The sequence below is a fragment of the Grammomys surdaster genome, unplaced genomic scaffold (assembly GCF_004785775.1).
Source record: "Grammomys surdaster isolate TR1022 unplaced genomic scaffold, NIH_TR_1.0 126124, whole genome shotgun sequence".
In the NCBI taxonomy this organism is placed as follows: domain Eukaryota; kingdom Metazoa; phylum Chordata; class Mammalia; order Rodentia; family Muridae; genus Grammomys; species Grammomys surdaster.
The window spans coordinates 5948819-5968680 of NW_021620932.1; positions in this window are offsets into that span (position 1 = coordinate 5948819).

Genomic DNA, 19862 nt, shown 5'->3' on the forward strand with positions numbered 1-19862 from the left:
CCACACAACATAAAAATTTTAGCCCATTATATTAGTTTCTTGTATTGATACTATCTTATGTATTTATTTACATTCTAAATTGTTCTGTCAGTTGAATTTAGGTCAGACTTTTTTCTGGATGACTCCCTACTTTGTTTTTAGGTTCTTAATATTTAGCATGGGTTTTACTAAATATCTGCGTAAGGAAAACAATATTCTAGTGAATGAACAGAAGGAACCAAGTATTATTCTTTGACTATATTTACAAACATGCTGAGACCAAACTCCTTAGGTAGACATCGGGGAGTAAAATTTGTGTCCACACAATGACAGTAGCATATTTCTATGCACTTTTTGATGTCTAGTTGTGACTAGTTTCAGTAGTTGTGGCTTCTTTCAAAGCTGTGCAGTATTGTGATGCCACTACAAATGTTTAAAGGTTAATCGTGTAATTTCTACAAATAAAGGAAATCAAAGGCTCAGTATAAATGAACCTATTTTTATTTCTCTTTAGTATCCTGTGGAAGCCCCCTGAATTTGAAAAATTGCTTCTGCTCATTTCTTCTTCTGTGTCATGTGTGAGTGTCTGACAACAGGACTAGCAAACACCTAAAAGCAAGTGATTGAAACAATTGTAATTTTACCAAAAAGCAGTCAGAAAGCAGGTAGGCTTAGCCTGGGAACGGAATATACGGTTAATTCTAATAAACGGTAGCAAAATGCCATTTGTGAAAAGCTTTCTGACAATTTTGTTGTTGTAAATTAATCAATTAAATGCCTGCTGTTACTACAAACTTGCAACTACTCTAGTGGTTTAGTTTTTCTCAGAGTGGCTCTCAGAAGTACTCTCTTCAGTGAATCAAGATCTACGTGACACAATGGAATAACAAGCACGTACAACTCCTCAACATGATGTTCTAGTTCACAGGAAGTTGGAGAAAATTTTTTTAAATGTAGCATACTTTAGATATGGTTTGATAATGTTCTTTTCTTTCCTTTAAACACAATTTCAGCCAGCGCTTATCTTCTCTGTTTTAAGTATTTCATGCATTTCGTATGAAGCTCATAGAATTGCTTAACGACACAGAACGATAAAAATATGAGCCTGACATGAGATATAGGTTATGTTGATTGTAAATATACTTAAAGAATAGTCTAGCAAAGGAAAATTTAAAGTCGTCAGCCTAATAGTCAAATAAACACAGAGCACACAATGTGAAACAACTTTATTTTTATTTCAACTAAGAAAATAAAAAAAAAGACAAAAAAGAAAGAAAGAAAGAAACTACATCAGCTATTTACAAAAAGGCACTTCATTCTGTCTTCAGACTTGAGTTGTATTCAGTGTGCACCAGGATGATCTCTCTGGAGAGTTTTCAGGATTATTCATTCTTTGAATAATAGCTTGTATGTGGGCTTCAAAGCAAAGCAGCAGGAAAGGGAAGAAAAACATTTTCATTTCCAAAGGAGTGTTCAAGACTTCCCAGGGGACACTGAGAAAAGATTTTGTTGAACTGAGAGACACCTGACAGCGCATTCAGAGTAAAACTGTTCACCCTCCTCCTCTCACCAGAGATTTATGCATGAGAACAACTCTGTATTCAAATAATGTATAATCTCACTTAGAGAAGAGGGATTTCATTAATGGGTAATGCAGAGATGGAGCTGAGCCACACAATGTCATCCACACAAAAAGGAAAAGCACTCCCTCATGGTATGATAAGGTTTCATTCACTCAGATCTGAATGGAGAGACTTTGGAGACTCATCTCTGCTTAGAAATACACATGCTTTTCAACAACAGGAGTTGCTGAAGAAACATGTTGATAGAAAAAGAGAAAAAAATGTGTTTTGATCTACATTAAATTCAGGGAAATATTTTGCTACTAGTCACTCATCAAGAGTCTGACAGTACCTTCTTTTACCAAAGGAAAGAATGTCCAGATCAACAAGAATCAAGTGGATTGATCTTGTAACCACAATGTACTCGAGTCAGCCTCATAGGCAAACTAGCCCCAGCATTTTCCCTTGATGCTCTTTGAAATGATTAAATATGACATTAATAGCACCAGTGTGTGATTCACTATATCCTGTGCTAGGATCTTTAAGTGGACGAAGTAAAAACCATGGAAATGTTAAAATTTTTACCATAAACACAAATGATACTAAATGAAAAGTCTATTTAAGTCTTATCATAATTTGCAATGTATTTTAATATCCTGATCACATAGATAATGAATGACTTCATTTTTTTAAAAAAAAAACTTTAAAACTGTTATGATCATGGCACTTGCTCAGAAGATAAAGTTCTTGCTGTCCTTGCAAGAATACTGAGCTTATATTCTAACACCCATATAAAAACTTAAGCAAAGTGAGTAACCCCAATGCCAATGTGGCTTAAGCAACAGAATTTGAGGGGCTTGAGGGCAAGTCAATCAATTTATTTAGGGAGTACCACAGTCTATGACCTCCTGTCTTCAACTGGAGATGTAAAGTGAGAGTTGGACATAGCTTATGTCAACTTTTGAATGTCAACTTTTGACATTCAAAGGTGCACAGAAAGCACATGATTTTATAGGATCACTCACACATCTGCACACAACACAAAACATTTATGACTCACACATACAATCAAGTAAAATTGTAAATGTCATATATTATTTTTCTACTTATATATTTCTTTCTTATATGGATATACATTGGAGTTCCTTGTATTCAAAGTGAAGAACGATGAAAACAGAAGATAGAAACTGGAAAGCCAGTTTGGGGCAGGACTCCAAAAGTACTACTTGACTGGACAGGAATGGTAAGAAGGAACTCTGGTTTCTTTATCTTCTTCACTAACAGCCTTGCCTGTAGGCTGAGTATGAGGGAGCATACTAAACCTTCAGCGTAGACTAAAATAAACCCTTCTAGTAAATAGCTTTTACAATGCATATCTATCTTCTCAAGGTACAATTGTGCTATAAATATTACCTAATTTCAGATCATCTTCTAAGCTATTGAATGGTTGGTTCCTCTAATCTGTAGGTGACAGAGCAACAGTTAAGGAAACAGTTAAGGAACATTAAGGAAAACGTTTCCTTCTGGTGAAGATAATGAAATCTATAGCTTAGATAGATGTAACATTCTGAGCTACCCAAAATATAAACAATCCATTCTGGTTGACCAATGACTTTATGAAGGAAACACCACTTAGGCAGGATGGATCACATGGCTCACCATAAGCCAAATCAAAGACATTGGTTGAAGAAGTATTCCTTTAATGAGAAAATACACCTTTCCTTCCTGGAATCCTTGCACTATAGCAATCCCTATGTCGTGCTGTAGGTGCCAGTTCTGGAAATAGCCATGAAGGAGAAAAAAATCAGCAAAGGAGGAATGAATCAGGCATGATGGTTGGGGGAACCTTGCATCCTAACTGACAGAAAGAATGTTTCTTTATTTATTCAGAACTCTGTAGGCAGAGTAGATTCATGTTGTTCTACAACAGAGATCATATCATTTTTGTCCCTGGACACACACTTCTTGGTCATATGTATGGTGACTACATCATTGATAAACTCTGACAGAACAGAGTTGTCATTTACAATCATTTCCCTCATTTACCCCATCACCAAAATTATAAGAATATATAGGCATACTTTGCCAAAGCATGACAGCCTGTTCTTAGGCTGTCAGCTCTTATGGTTTCAAGAACAGTAGACAGAAAGAGAATCTCTAAGTAAGCCTGAGCAGATTTTTATGTCCTGAGCAGTATATTATTAACTTTTAATGGTCAGAGTGTTAATTATTTTTAGATCCAGGAAAAGTCTTCAAACCAAAGCATCTGTAGTTATTCAACTTGTTTCATAATACAAAGTTTATATCTTATATGTTTGCAGATTTTTTTTTCAAATGTCTACCATTGGTATTTTTTATTCTTTGGTCATACCACACTACAGTGGTCCTATATGAACTAACTTTTTGATGAAAGGGGCATCTTTATACTTCATACTTATATCATTTTCCTCACCATTCTTTGTGCATCAGCGTAAGCCACTGTGTAGGGCAGAGATAACTGCAACCAATTAAACATTGTTGCTCTCTCTTGTTCTTGAGGAACATACCATATGCTTCCCCCAGTCTTATATGCCATGCAGTCACCTGAGCATATAATAGGAAGATGTTTTTAATCTGACAGAGCACCAATTTTTCTAGCCAATTGCATATTCTTTACTTTTTAAAGTTTACTTTGTTCTGGTTATCTTGTTCCTGAGTAAGTACAAGGACCGATTTTCCAAGAGTACCTTGGAGTTGGAGCCTCATAAGAATATCTGTCATCTTTATTTGAACCACAACCTCTAGGGCACAAGGAAGACCTTCAAGTAGGGTCAGATAACAGTAATACCTTAAAAGCTCAGGACTTCCCTAGGGAACCTTACTGGTAGTACTCCCGGGCGAGGACATAAATGACTCATAAAAAAAAAAATTCCCATCTATCCAAAATTCCCAATTTGTACAACTATTAAAAGCCCTCTATGCATACAACATGTGGAGATCAAATCTAAAAGTCAAAGATGGCATAATGGCGATTGTGTGCTGCTCAGCTTTGTTTGATCCTTGTCAAGCAGCTGTGCCTATTTTGTGACTTTGGCTGTTCCAGTTAGATGTGGCTGTGTGGAAGTTTATATGTGCTTATCTGTCTCTTTGTGTCCTAACTAGTACATAACTACTTCTTTTGTCTTTCTTTTTCCTTATGTGTCTAGGGCCTAATAGGCATTTTCTTGTATTTGGATTTCCTTATTCTATTTCTAAAGGCAAGCATCCTGCTTCATTGTGGTTTTGTTAACTATGTACCTGATGAATGGCATGGATTATTTTCCTTCTCTCCTCCATGATACTCCTCCAGACAGCTGCCAAGATCTAAAGCTTTCCTGCTCTAATTTTCTTCGTCTTTAAATTCTAGTAAAACTATTCTCCATGAATAATGTTTGACTTTCTAGGATTCAGCTGATAGATTACTAATTCTATATCTTTTTTTAGTATGCTGATGATCAGTTCCTGTAAACTGTGAAGGACACATAAATCCATTCAGTCATTTGTTCCTGGACATTAAAAGTGATTTTCTTTTTTTTTTTTTAATACTCGTGAGTGTGTTTATGGTCTATGCCCTGCCCTGATACGGAGAAATTCAACATAAATAATGCAGACATGTAAATACTGTGGAAATTTCAGAGGATGTGACATGACCCAGTTAGAAATCTAAGATAGTTTCTTCTATGCTAAAAGGATTATCATGAGAAGAAAGAGAAAAGCTGAAAGGAAACTAGGAGAAATGAAATATTCCACAGTGAGCTATAGAGCTCACTGCAGAAGATATAGAAGAGAAAAAGAGCAAGGACTTTCCAGAGTGAAAATCTCAGAGCTAAATAGAGGAAAAGATTTTATTTGCTGCTAGTTACGTCTCCTGGTAAAATGATGATGACAACTACAACGATGATGACTACAATGATAAAGATAAATAAAAATAATAGATGAATTGAGAAGGCATTTTTATTAACTATTTTACTCATTTACATTTCAATCGATTCCACTCCACAACACCCCCATTCCATCCCCCCTCCCCTTTGCCTCTATGAGGGTGCTCCTCCACCCACTCACCCACCCACTCACCCACTTCCGCCTTACTGCTCTCGTATTCCCCTACGACGCTGCATCAACCCACCACAGGACCAATGGGCCTTCTCTCCCATTGAAGCCAGATAAGGCAATGCTCTGCTACATGTATAGATTTAATGGAAAATGTGAGGTCAGTTTTGGACATGCTGAGGTTGTATGACCTGCCAAACAAAATGACACAGTATGATTAAAAGACTAAGTGACAAGTACTCAGGATGTATTTTCTTTATTTATCTGGAAATAAAACTGAAATTATAAAAATCACTATGCCAACCTAGAAGTCTTAAATTTACAGCAGGGAATGAAGCTCAAGGGCAGAGAAAGTAGGTAGCATGTTCCAAATCCACGTACTCATTCCCACCATACACACAAGCAAATAGAACCTAGTCATTCAGTTAAGAAAATAAGAGGGGCTTTCCGGGGACTTCCGGTTTGGGACCGAGCCTAGAGCAGGTCGCAGGCAGCAGCTCCGTACCCAACCGCAGAAAACCAAGAAAAACAGGGACTCCCAGGAGCTTGAACTCACGCAGCATCCCAGGTAAAATTGAATCACCCGTGATGCCTGCTATTAGAAGTTCTAACCCAGATGGACCAGAAGCCAGGAGCCTCGCCCTTACCCTCACCCCCTACCTTTTCCCACCTGCACAAGGTCCCCTGAAGCTGGGCAACTGCAAGATCCTGCTTGGCAACTGCAGATAGACTCAAAGCAGTGTACCATATCATCTGAAGAATAGCAGGGAGACCATAACTCAAGCAGTGTACCATATCTTCTGAAGAATAGCAGGTTGCAGTCCTCCTCGCCCCCACGAATAACCAGGACCTGCCGGTCGGGCCAAGTGGCACCCAGACGTGGGTGGGGCTCGAGGCACGGACCCATCCGGATGGACCCTCATTGAGAGGATGTGCGCACGACATCAAGATTGAGCAAGACAGAGATCATCGCCCGTGACCTGTCGTCCACGGAACCAGGTTGATGCTGCCATCAAGAAGGCAGTTGAAGTTCATTACCATCAGCTGAAAATTGCAGAGGATCCAGAAGTGACTCCGCAGGAGACTGACACAGCTGTCAGCTCCCCTGCCTCCCCCTATGGTCGACCCCTAGATTTCCACGCCCTCCAGAAGGGTTCCTGGTATGCCTGGCTTTGCCCTCATTTCTCTCGCTAGAGAGCTTGGCCTCTTGATCACCACAACAAAAATTGGCTTTTTCCTAAACCAAGGCCACCCTTGATATGGCCGCTAACATTGGGGAGCCTTCCTTTATGACAATATTACACCCCAAACTGACAAATGGTTGGTAACTTGAACATTTACAAGAGACTAGGATGGCTGTGAGTTAGCCCAATGACGGGATTATTGTAGGTCCACTTCCCAGGGGCCCACCCAATGCAGCCGAAAAGGAGTGCGTGGTGCTGGGAGTGGGTGCAGCCTACATGGCCTAAGACAGGGCTCTCACCCTCCTTTCACCCACATCAGAGTCCCTTGACGTTGCCCATCGTCGACAGCCTAAAGCCTTCGACCATCGATGTGACTTGCCTCACATCAGTGTTTTGGGGTTGTGAACTTGTCTAAGACCCCCCATAATTAGACATCCAAATTCAAAACTCACATAGTTGGGATTGAACATAAGAAGCCTTCTCTAACTAAACAGAGAAGGGGGAGATGCCAGAAGCCAGGACCCTCGCCCTTACCCTTACCCCCTACCTTTCCCCACCTGCACAATGTCCTCTGAAGCTTGGCAGCTGCAAGATCCTGCTTAGCAACTGCAGATAGACTCAAAGCAGAGTACCATGTTTTCTTAAGAATAGCAGGGAGACCATAACTCAAGCAGTGTACCATATCTTCTGAAGAACTGCAGGTAGATCATAATTCAAGGCAGTGTACCATATAGACCATGACATGTTTCAAGGCACAGGCCAAGAAGATTTTGTACTTTTCCACCACCTGGACCCTCTTACCCCCTCCCCTTGTAAAACATGCTATAAAAAAGCATTTCATGTTCAAAAAAAAAAAAGAAATTAAAAAAAAAAAGAAATAAAAAAAAATTTCTTTCCATTGATAAACATAGTAGCATTCAGCTCTGCAGAGATACAGAAGGAACAGTTTTGAGTCCTTGTATCTCATGTGTATCTCCTCAAATATACCTCAAATATGCCTTCATTTACTCCTTATTCAGAATCATATTCCAAGAAATAGCATTCTATAGATAAATATTAAATTGAGCTAACTTAATAGTCTAAGAAATTATGAGAGTCTCTTTTAATTCCATTATTGGAGTTTTTTCAAAAATATGTTATGACAGTTTATGACAATTGGAAGAAACAGTTAAAATTCCATTTCATAACAAAAGACTGTAATACTTACATTAATAATATAACATTGAAATATTTCATTGCTAATCAGCCATAAGTAAACCTTAGGCCACTCAAGTAATAAAAACTTTTGAAAGAATCCAAATGAAATAAACATATAATTCTTAAAGAAATATACATGTATTACTTTCTTCAACAATTTATATTGACAAATGCTCTTTTTGCTTATTCTACAGTTTTTATAATGATATTTGTTTAGAAAACTACTTCATAGTGCTTGATTTAGTTACTGCAGATGTTCAATATAATTAAAACACTTTTATTTATTATATTTATTATATACACATAGATACACAGTTGTTAAATTAAGAAATAAAATTATGAACTCAAATAAAATGCCAAGAATATAAAAATATGGGTTTTGCTCTTTGAAAAAAAAAAAAAAAAAAAAAAAAAAAGAAAATAAGAGGGCTGGAGAGATGGCTCAGCCGTTAAAGGCTAGCCTCACAACCAAAAATATAAGAAAATAAGAGAAGCCATCTTAAAGACAGAGTCAGAGAAACTAAACAAATTAAACATGTCAGACTAAAGTGCATCAACTGAAACTTCAGTCCAAGAGAATAACAATAAGAAGCCAAAAAAAGTGATTATTAGTTCTTTCAAAGAAAATATTTCATGGAAATTGTCTAGCATCTGAAATTGACAATAAGAAAAATATTAAAAATTAAAAATAAAGAAATAAGGCTGTATGGAAATAAATTAGACCATTGAAAGAGCAATGTTTTATCTTTAGTAGCTAAGACACAGCAGGGAAGAAGTCTCTGAAGAAAGGCTTCAAAGAGATTAAAAAGAGAAGGGGATTTATATGGCTTTTGCAGGAAACCCATGTTAAGGACAAGTATGAATTATTATGACAAAAGAAACTACCCAGCTTTCAGCATTTTTTATGTAGTTTTCCAGGAAAATTAGCAGTGAACTTGAACAAAAACACCCAAAGAAAATCCTGGAGATGAAGGTATATTTGGTCTAGTGTCTTCAATTCAGCTTTAAGAAGAGTAGAATTTTCAGTTTATAACAAATAGGTCTTGAGAAACTCTAAAGAGCGAAAGAAGACTCAAGTGAATTCCAGAAATAACAGACTAGCTTGAATTTGTGAATCAAGTTTTTCAATATTAGATGGATTTGTTGTCATTAACAGACAGGGTGTGGCTGGTATGTGTTTGGCAATTGTAACAGAAAATATGGTATTAGGAGAATGGGAAGTTGTTTTTAGCAAGTTAATTCCAAATAAAAGTTTAGAGAAAAAGTGGTATTATCGCACGGAAAAGTTGGGAATGTTTGTAGATTGCAAAATAATTGACTGAGAGATACTTGTGATAAAGTACAATGTGTGAAAATGAAAGAATGCAGTAGAGTGGGAAAGTCACAGGAGACAGAAAACAAAGAAGAGAATCAGAGAGAGATAAAGCAACAGGACTGTGAAGGAACTCATTTGGAAATTGTTTTCAGACAAACGGATGCTCATTGTCTTCTTTCTTTTTCAACTTATGATGACTAAATACTCTGGTTAAAGCAATTTAAGAATTAATTTTGACTCGTAGGCCCAGTTTAATATTCCAGGAAAATAACCAAAGCAGGAATCTAAGTAGCTGGTGACATTGCCATCACTAAGAAAAGACCAATGTGTGCTAGTTTTCATCATATCACTTCATCCTTGTTTATACGCTCTGGGATCCCATCCCAGGGACTCATGCTACCCATCATGGTCAACATGCCACCTAAATTAACCTAACCAAATAATCCCCCAGAGGTAAACCCAAAGACCAATCTCCAGGAAGATTCAAGATTTTATCAAGATGACAACCAAGATTAACCACCACACCACCACCAACAATAATAAATAAAATTCTAAAGATTTTGTTAAGGATGTTAGCAAGAAGTAAGTCAAAAATGTCACGTTTGTCTATTCTAAGACTGAGTTTTCTGATGGGAATAATGTGCATGAAAAGCATAAGAAGTTTGTAAACAAATTGGTATGTTAGTGGGGTGATGGGAACAGTTAACAAAGGAAAAGAGTAAAATTAATTCGAAATAAAGGAAACCCTATTCATAGGAGTAATTGTTTACTCCATAGTGGACACAAATACCTGGAAATCAAAGTGTACTTATCACAACTTTCTAGGTTAAGTACTGATGAAGTCTGTGGTGTTCTTCATGTATGTTTAGACCTTTGTCTAGAAGCCATGTTGCTTTATTTAAAAAGAATGAAAGCATTACCCTTAGCCTAAAAGATAGAACTTTTAAAGATGAGGTGATAAACACATTATGATTTGAAGAAATCACAGAATAAATGATACCAAAATGGAAAGACTCAGAAGAATTTATGGGAAAAAGAGACTGGGTTAGTAGCTATTAACCTTAAGAACATTTTAGAGTAAAATGATATTTGGAACATGTAAAGTAAGGCCAGAGAATTTCTTGAGCTGTTTCTTTAAATGACTTCACCTCATGTTATTTCACACATAAATCAGGAGTTGATATACCAGAGCTCATAGCTGAAATCTAGCCTGTTTATTTGTAAATACAGTGTCTCCATCACACGTGGATGCTTACCTACTCACATATTTTATATCGTAGCTTTTGGTAGCTTTTGTCCTACCATATTTTAGATAGCCACAAAATATTATATGGAGGACAGAATATATATATATATATATATATATATATATATATATATATGGAGAGAAAGAGAGAGGAGAGAGCGAGGACACACAGAAACACAGAATTTGAAAACATATATATATATATATATATATCATATATACATATATGTATATATATGTGATATTTGATAAATCAGAAAAACAAGATTTTTGATGCTTGTCTAAATTTAAGAAATGAAAATAAATTTGCAGTTACATTAGAAACATAATTAAATTTTCAATTAAATACTTCTTTGATTCATCACGCTTTTTTATTTTTTGTTTTCCAAATGGAATGCTAGGCTCATTTCCAGATTCTAAATTGCCAATTGTAAACAAGAGAAGTGTTTATAGTTAACAAGTTCATATCTTTGTGGAAAAGAGAAATTTCAGTCTACCTGAAAATCATGCTCAAATTAACAATAAACTGATAATTCAGGCTTGATGTTGGGGATAAATGACGGGCTAGTCATAGTAGGTTGAGTTTCTGAGAGATCTGGCCAAGAGAGGAGATGAAAGTACAGAAATTTCAGTATGCTGGTGCTCATTCCAGGCAGACATCAGCTAGAACAAAGGCTTTAAAGCTAAAACAAACTTGGCAGATTCAAGAGATAGAAAGTAGGTCTGTTGCAAGACATTAAAGGACAAGAGGGAGAGAGATACTAGAAGCGTTTAGTCAGCGAGATTAAAGTCAACTCATGTAGCGATTTGTAAATCAGAATAGCAGACTGAATTTTATTTCAATTAAAATGGAAGGTCACTGAATTATTTAAAGTAAGTAAGTGAAGTGGTCTGATTTCATTTGAAATAATTCACACTGGCTGCTTATTGGAGAAGTAGCAGATTAGGTAGACCTTTAAGTTCCAGGAACCAAAAGTAGACTCTGAGAGAAATATTTGATATTCTTGGAATTTCTAAAACCAGAACTGATTGTTCTGTAGACGCAGAATAAACTAATAAGAATGGAAAAATTTCAATGGAATCTGAGATTTGTGGGTTTTTGGGGGGGGGTTGTTAAAGTCAGGAGATTTATTGATGCAGTGGGATTAAGGTAACCATGACAAATGAATGAGTAATTTAATAAATATGGGAGAAATAAAAAAAATGTTTTTCACTATATCATAATGGAAAAGTCACACAAACAGTTTGCTATATACATGTGTCTGTGTGTGTGTGTGTGTATATATATATATATATATATATATATATAATATTTATTATATCTATATAGTTATCAGTTAAAGATAAATCTGTGTAGATGTACGAGATTACATGGAAAGAGATGAGGCAATCACAGATGCATAGCATAATTTAAAGTGGAAACAAGCTGAGCTGAAGAGTTATCTCGGTAGTTAAGAACACTGGCTGCTCTTCCAGGGGTCCTGAGTTCAATTTCCAGAAGCATCATAGTGGCTTTCAGCCATCTTTACTGGTATCTGATGCCCTCTTCTGGTATTCATGAAGACAGCATACTCATATACACAGAATAAATAAACATGTCTTTAAAATGGATAACGGAGAAATAGTTACCACGTAAAGCTACTTGCTGGTATATATGACTGACAACTGAATTCTAAATACAGAAGTCATTATAGAAGGATAAATTTACTCCTAGAAATTTGTTCTTGGAGAATTCTTTAGGACGCTTGCCCATATGTATTAAAATAAGCATCACTCAGACCCCCCCTTCTCTCTTTCTCTCCATATATGTATATGTGTGTGTGGATGTGTGTGTGTGTGTATGCATATACATACATGCATAAATAATATAGAGAGATATATATGTCAGGCTTGTAGAAGGCATCCTGGGGTGTTTGGCCAAGCACCCAGAACCCAGAGACCTAACAGGCAGTCCCACCTCCATTTAACCCGCATGCTAGGTCACGAAAGGCACAGGTAGAGGATGTGACTAACAGACCTCTGCCTCGAGATTTATGTATTAATGAATTACCTAAAGGCCAGGACTTAGATAACTAAATTTTCATCTCCATAGCCCCTCCTCTTTCCCAACTCACCAGTATAATGGGGCCCCTCCTGGCATTTTGTGGGAGAGCACACCATCCAGATACAACCATCACCGTAACCAATAAAATTTCCATGTCTTCGATTCCACGTGTCTCCTGGAACTTTGGACTCTCTTGTGTAAGTGGGAAACTCGCCTTCAGGAAAGCCTCTCTGCTCTATCCCTGTTGCAGCGGTCTGCTGGGCTGTCTCCCTAGCAGCAGCGGCCTGTGCACCCATGGCTCTGCAGGTTGCCTCTGTCCCTACTCAGGGGACTCCCTTTCCCGCTGCCAGGCCAAGCTGGCCTGGTGCTGGCAAGATTGAACCATCAGCTGTGAGTAGCGCTGAGTCCCACGGACCACTGACTTGGCTGCTGATCCAGGGATGCTCTCGGTCACAGGGTGTGCGGGTGTGCACTGCCCTGTGCCCTCCAAGAGTTTTAAACCACAGATATACAGTTTTAACATTTAAAACTAATAAGCAAGAAGCCCAAAATAATGAACATAAAATTTGAATATCAACAGAGACAGCCTGCTAAATAGAATCTAAATAAAAGGGATATATTCAATAAGTGGAGAATTTACAGTTAGAAAACAAAGAAAATAAATAAGATAGTAGAAAATAAAGTTTTTAAAAAAACAAGTAGATATTTCCAATGGTTAGGATAAGTAAATTGTTAAAAACAAAACAACAACTTAACTAAGACATTTATGTGGAAGCATGAGCCCTGGAGAGATGGCTGAGCAGTAATGGGCACTGCCTGTGCTCTAGAAATGGATTTAATTCTCAGTACCTACATTTCAGTTCATAACCACCTGTTACCCCAGTTATGATGATTCTCTGGCTCTATTCCAAACTCCTCAGGGTCAAGCACATGGAAGATTCACAATGTAGGCAAAACACACAGAAATATAAAAATATATTGAGAAAAAACAAATTCAGAAAAATAGTTCTGTGATGTTACTGCAGCTGAATGGAGAAAAGGATGGCTGGAGTTAAAGAAGAAATGTAACACAACAAAATGAGAATGTATACACAATCAACCTTTTCAAATAAGTTTTTACTTAATACTAATGTACAAAGTAAAAATTGTTTCCAAAAGTACAGTTTACTGTGCTCTGAAACAACATTGTTCAAACAGGAAGTCATAATATAGTTTTTATTCATATAGTAAGAATATCTAGTATAGGAACACTAAACTACTGATGTTGGAGATTCCTGAAGAGAATCATTCCTGGGAAGAAAAAAGAAAAGACTAGTGAAAGGGAAAAAAAGGAAGAATAGAAGCAAATAAGAAGAAAGAAAGAGGGAAGGAAGGAAAAGAAGGAAGGTCAGAAAAGAAGGAAGGAAAGAAGCAAGGAAGCAAGCAAGCAAGACTGAAAGAAGAAAATAAGAAAGCAAGATGCATACAAGAATAAAAGGGAGAGACACACACATACACACATAACATACATATACACACACACATACACACACACACACAGAGGACAGAGAGAGGGGAGAGAGAGGGAGAGAGACACACACACAGAGAAGGAGAGAGAGAGAGGGAGGGAGGGAGGGAGAGAGAGGGAGAGAGAGAGAGAGAGAGAGAGAGAGAGAGAGAGAGAGAGAGAGAGAGAGAAATGGAGAGAAAGGGAGAAAGAGAGAGAGAATAAACTCAATAAGCTCCATGCCAGTAGAGGAGGTGTTGGCCTAAAATTTTTAAGTTGTACAAATTTCACAATGTAAAAGGATGATAAACAAAGACAACAAACTGTTATGTCTATGAACATGTTATGTTATGAATAGATGCATTTTGAAGGCCTGAGATGAAACTCCTGGCTGATCAGAATCTGTGTTTACCATAGTCAATGATATCATTAGTTTAGGTTAGCAGGTAGGATTGCCATCAGATGATGTCCTACCATTTAGCAAAGTTCCTATTGTTTCCATGTTCATTTTTATATCAGATACTGTAACCCCAACATTTATGTTTTATAATGGTTTCTCTATCACATTGTAAGTATACATCTGGATGATGTGCCCAATACTGCTAACAAGAGGAGGCTACCAAGTAGTAGGAACTTGGTGTGAAATTCAGAATTTGTTTCCTATATCAACTCTGTAGGAAAATGCCTGTTCTTTACTGGGCACATCAGTTCCTTAATGTGTTGACATGTGAAGAAAAATAAAAACTTTTTTTTTAATCTTTAATCTTGCAGGGCGGTGGTGGCACAATGCCTTTAATCCCAGTACTTGGGAGGCATAGGCAGGCGGATTTCTGAGTTTGAGGCCAGCCTGGTCTACAGAATGAGTTCCAGGACAGCCAGGGCTATACAAAGAAACCCTGTCTCGAAAAACAAACAAACAAAAAACAACAACAACAAAAAAGAATCTTTAATCTTTTTTTACAGTTCAGACTTTATTCACTTTCTGGTTTACATTACCACTGTTCCAAATCTGACACCTCCTCCCCTCATCTCTAAGAGGATCTTCCCACCTCCAGTCATACCCTTACCCCCCCAGGCCTCCCCACACCCTGGGGCCCCAAGTGTCAAGGGTTAAGCGTTTCTTTTCTGACTGAGTCCAGATTTAGCAGTCCTCTGCTGTATATATGTCAGGGCCTAATATCAGCTGGTGTATGTTGCCTGGTTGGTGGCTTAGTGTCTGAAAGATCCCAGGGGTTCAGGTTAGTTAATTCTGCTGTTCTTTCTATGGAGTTGCCCTCCCCCTCAGCTTCTTCCAGTTTTTCACTATTCCAAGACCAGGGATCACCTGCTTCTGTCTTATGGTTGGGTGCTGCATCTGATTCTTCAGAGGACCTTTCCAAGGACAGTCATGATAGGCTCCTGTCTGTAAGCACACCATAGCATCAGTAATAATATCAGACCTTGGGGCCTCCCCTTGAGCTGGATTCCACTTGGGGCCTGTGCTTGAACCTCTTTTTTCCCAGGCTTTTCTCCATTTTTGTTCCTGCAGTTCTTTCAGACAGGAATAATTCTGGTTCAGAGTTTTTGACTATGAGTTGGGAACCCCATCCCTCTACTTGAAGCCCTGTCTTTCTCCTAGAGGTGGGCTCTACAAGTTCCCTCTCCCCACTGTAAGGCATTTCATCTAAGGTCCCTCTCTTTGAGTTCTGTGAGTCTCTCTCACCATCCAGGTCTCTGGTACATTATAGAGGGTCCCGCACCTTCTACCTCCCTAGGTTGCCAGTTTTGATTCTTTCTGCTGGCCTTCAGGGCTCCAGTCCTGTTCTCCCTGCCCCAGCCCAATACCTTCTCATTATCCCCTCTTCCCCTTCTTATCCCCTTTCCCACCACCCATGTCCCTCTTTCCCTTCCCCCTCATGTGATTGTTTTCTTCTCCCTCCCAAGAGGGATTAAGACATTGGCCCGTTCAGCTTTTTGAGTTCTGTGGATTGTATCCTGGGAATTCTGTACATTTTTGGATAATATCCAATTATTAATGAGTGTATACCATGAATATCTTTTTGGGTCTGAGTTACTTCACACAGGATGATATTTTCTAGTTCCATCCATTTGCCTGCAAAACTCAGGATGTCTTTGTTCTTAATAGCTGAGTAGTGTTCCATTGTGTAAATGAATCACATTTTCTGTATCCATTCTTCTGTTGTGGGACATCTGGGTTGTTTCCAGCTTCTGGTTAAACCCTCCTTTTAAAAGTAGTTTGCCCCTTTAAATAAGAATGCAGTCTAAGCAGCCTCCCTGTATAAAATGTTATTTTCTGCTTTAAATATATAGAATAAAACTTTTGTTTGGTTATAGAAATGATCAGATGTATCATAGTATATGAAGTCTGTGGCAGAGGACCAGATATGATGTAGTGTTATTTGGAAGGCTGATACGGAAATCTGCAGAATAAATCTTACTTAAATTTTACGTAACTCAGAGGCACAGAACTCCAAAACTTCACCCTTTGCATGTTGTTACTTCTCTACTGCCACACTTATGAATTCCCTCCAGAAAATTGCATCATTATTCAAAAATCCCCAAATGATATTTTAAGTACATCCTATGGTATCCGTAAAAACATATTTTTTTTCATACAAATTTTGAAGCCTGGAAACAACAGAAATTTTTGCTACAGCATTTCAGTCTTTAAACAAATTTATTTCTTAACATATGCCTAAGTTTTTGCTATTTAATGACTATAATCTTACTTCAAATCTAGGAATTTGTTTTGCAACCCAATTTTCTTAATTTTCTCAATATGCTCAAATGTGCAAAGGGTAATCTTTGGAGGTGGTAAATTCTGATTGTTGGTGGTGTTAAAGTATTGCTATTGCTAGTACCATCCACTCCTAAATCACCTTGCCTCACTACATTGCAAATCTTGGCAAACAATATTTAAATTGTATTGAATTTGGCATTGTATTAGTTATCAATACTTTTCACATTTTACCTAGCATTATTTTTTTAAAATATTCTTCTACTACATATACTTCTGACATTTCCACCATTATGCTGACTATTAACCTTTCCACTTCTTTTTAATGTCTTAGAATTGTATCTTCAAAAAATTTATTCTCAGCCTTTAGTCCTCTTATATTTGTTCACTGATTTGATCTCAGCTAAGTTTCATGATTTTAATTACATTCTTTGTATATCAGACCCACAATCTATATAATTCTCCATAGGAGTTCTCGAGTCCATACCCCCACATGCTTGTAAACATATTTAAGTGTAATTGTATTATGTTTTTATCACTGTTCTATCTATGCTCAAAGATGTTTTTCTTATGTTACTTATTGAAGATTTTGTTATGTAACTACTTACTTGAGTAGAAAAAGTCACTGGTAACTAACATTCAGGGGGGCAGTTCTCAGAGCTATTAGAATAAAACTACATGTGCTTGTAGTTTTAATAAGGTGTACTAGCCTTTTTCTAACCACGGGTGCATCTTGCCTGATCTCTACTTATAATTGTGTTACAACAGATTTTACAGTAACTTTCAGTTCTAAGCGCATACATCAGTGGTATTAAATTGTCCATTCAAATGCTATCTTATCAAGTTCTTTATTGACCACAGTATTCAAATTTAAAATAAAGTATCAGTTATCTTTTTGTTTCAGTTATAAAATGTGGTGACAACAGTAACATGTAAAAGAAAGTGTTTGCTTACAATTTAAGAAGGTTAGAGTTCATGATGGGGTAAGTGAAAATATGACATCTGGAGAAGCACACTGACAGCTTACATTTTGATCTACAAACACAAAGCTTAAAGAACATACCAAATCTGGGGAGATTTTATAGTCTCAAATCCCACCCCAGAGACATACTTTCCAGAAAGGCCACACATCATTAACCTAAGCACACAGCATCACCAGCTTGGGGCCAACTATTCAAATACATCTGACTGTGGGATTATCATATACAGAGCACCACAATTATCTGTTGTCTTCTCCATTTTCACTCTGTCATTAGCCTTCATTGTGTCTGTATGACTTACCACATTTAAACATGACTTGTCCTCTCTTGCTCATAAAAATCTATCCATGAATTCAATCTTCATATTCTGAATGAAATGGAATATATAATATATATACATGTACATATATAAATATTTGAATTATCTATAGTGCATATGAAATCTTGAGTCCTTCGTGACAATCTGAGTTGCTTCATTGTAAGTAAACCCTATCTTTCCACATGTCAACTCTTTCCACCGTATACCTTTGCCTCACAGCAAAGTAATTGCATTTGTTTGGTTTATAAGGTAAATTTCTACACTTAACATGCAAGTAGAGGTATGGAACAAGAGAAATAATTTATTTCATTGTTTGGCCTAGGGATGTGATAATACACATAAAGTTCTTGAAATAGTGACTGCCACCTAGTAACCACTCAAGAAAAACTAACTACAATTATTTGAGACTCTTTTGCTTCTAGGAAATGTTATAAAAAAATAACATTAAGCAATGCATCAGTAAAAGCTATTTTAAATAAATAGCTTCTCTTCTTGAGTTTTGGGTTTTTCACTCTATGATTATTTTGTTTCCATATTAATTACTAATAATAATCTAAAATTGTGGTTCCATCCCACAATTCCCACAGACAGAAGGCTGATGTAGACAATGTCACAAGTTTGATACTGAGCTGGACTATAACTGAGTTCAAGATCAACCTAGAGTACAGAGGGATACTCTGTCTCAAAGAATCCAAATGAGAATCTATACACACAGAAACGTACATTCATATATAAGCTATAAATGAGGGAGGGAGATAATATCTTAAGAACAATTAATGCATCTCATGAATTTATAAAAGACTGAGAGAAGGTAAACAACAGAACAAAAACAAGGAGAATCGTAGGCCTCTGTTCTTCTCACTGTACCACAAATAGCCACACAGGGGCCAGAACTACTGAATACATTAAGACAAATATCCACATAATGACATCACCTTCTTGTCACCCTCTCTTCTGCTATGCAAAGAGCAACAACATTGAGAGAATAATTTTCATTCTATGTTCCAAATAAGAAGGAAGGAAAAGAAAATGGATATGGGGATCATTATTGGCTGTGAGCACAGAAAAGTAAGGTGTTATAGATAGACCTAGCTCAGCATGCAGAGAGTTCTTACACTATGTGGAGAATTCCATCTCAGTTACCTTATACAACACTATCAAAAAGATCAAAATGAATGAATCATTCATGTTATGATTTTAGTACATTGAATCATTTCTAGAAGCTCTTAAATAGGAATCTTGTAGTATGTGATGTGTATTTTATTTCAATATCATTCTCATAAATGGGGCCCCTTTCATTGATCAGTAACATCCCTTTCTAATAACCATTTGCTTATTTAAATCACCACATAGATGCATTATTTGTATATTAGAGGGTGACATAGGGACACACTTTGATCTCTGTGAATGCACTAAATAGCCACAAACAATGGAAGTATAATTAAGAAACTTCAAAAGAAGATTTGAAGTGAAATTTCATTATATATAATACCCACCATTAAGAATCATAACTGAAATTTTATTTATTTCTAGAGGAGTGACAATTGCTTAACTAAATGTTCATGAGTACAACTCACATATTTCATAAGTCACATCATCTGAGGAATGCCAGATCTAAGAATACAAGTACTCTTTAGAGGACTCCAATTATACGTGTGTGTGTGTGTGTGTGTGGTGTGTGTGTGTGTGTGTGCGTGAAAATTACACATGAACTGTGAACTATTCAGGGTCAAGAAGCAGCTGAA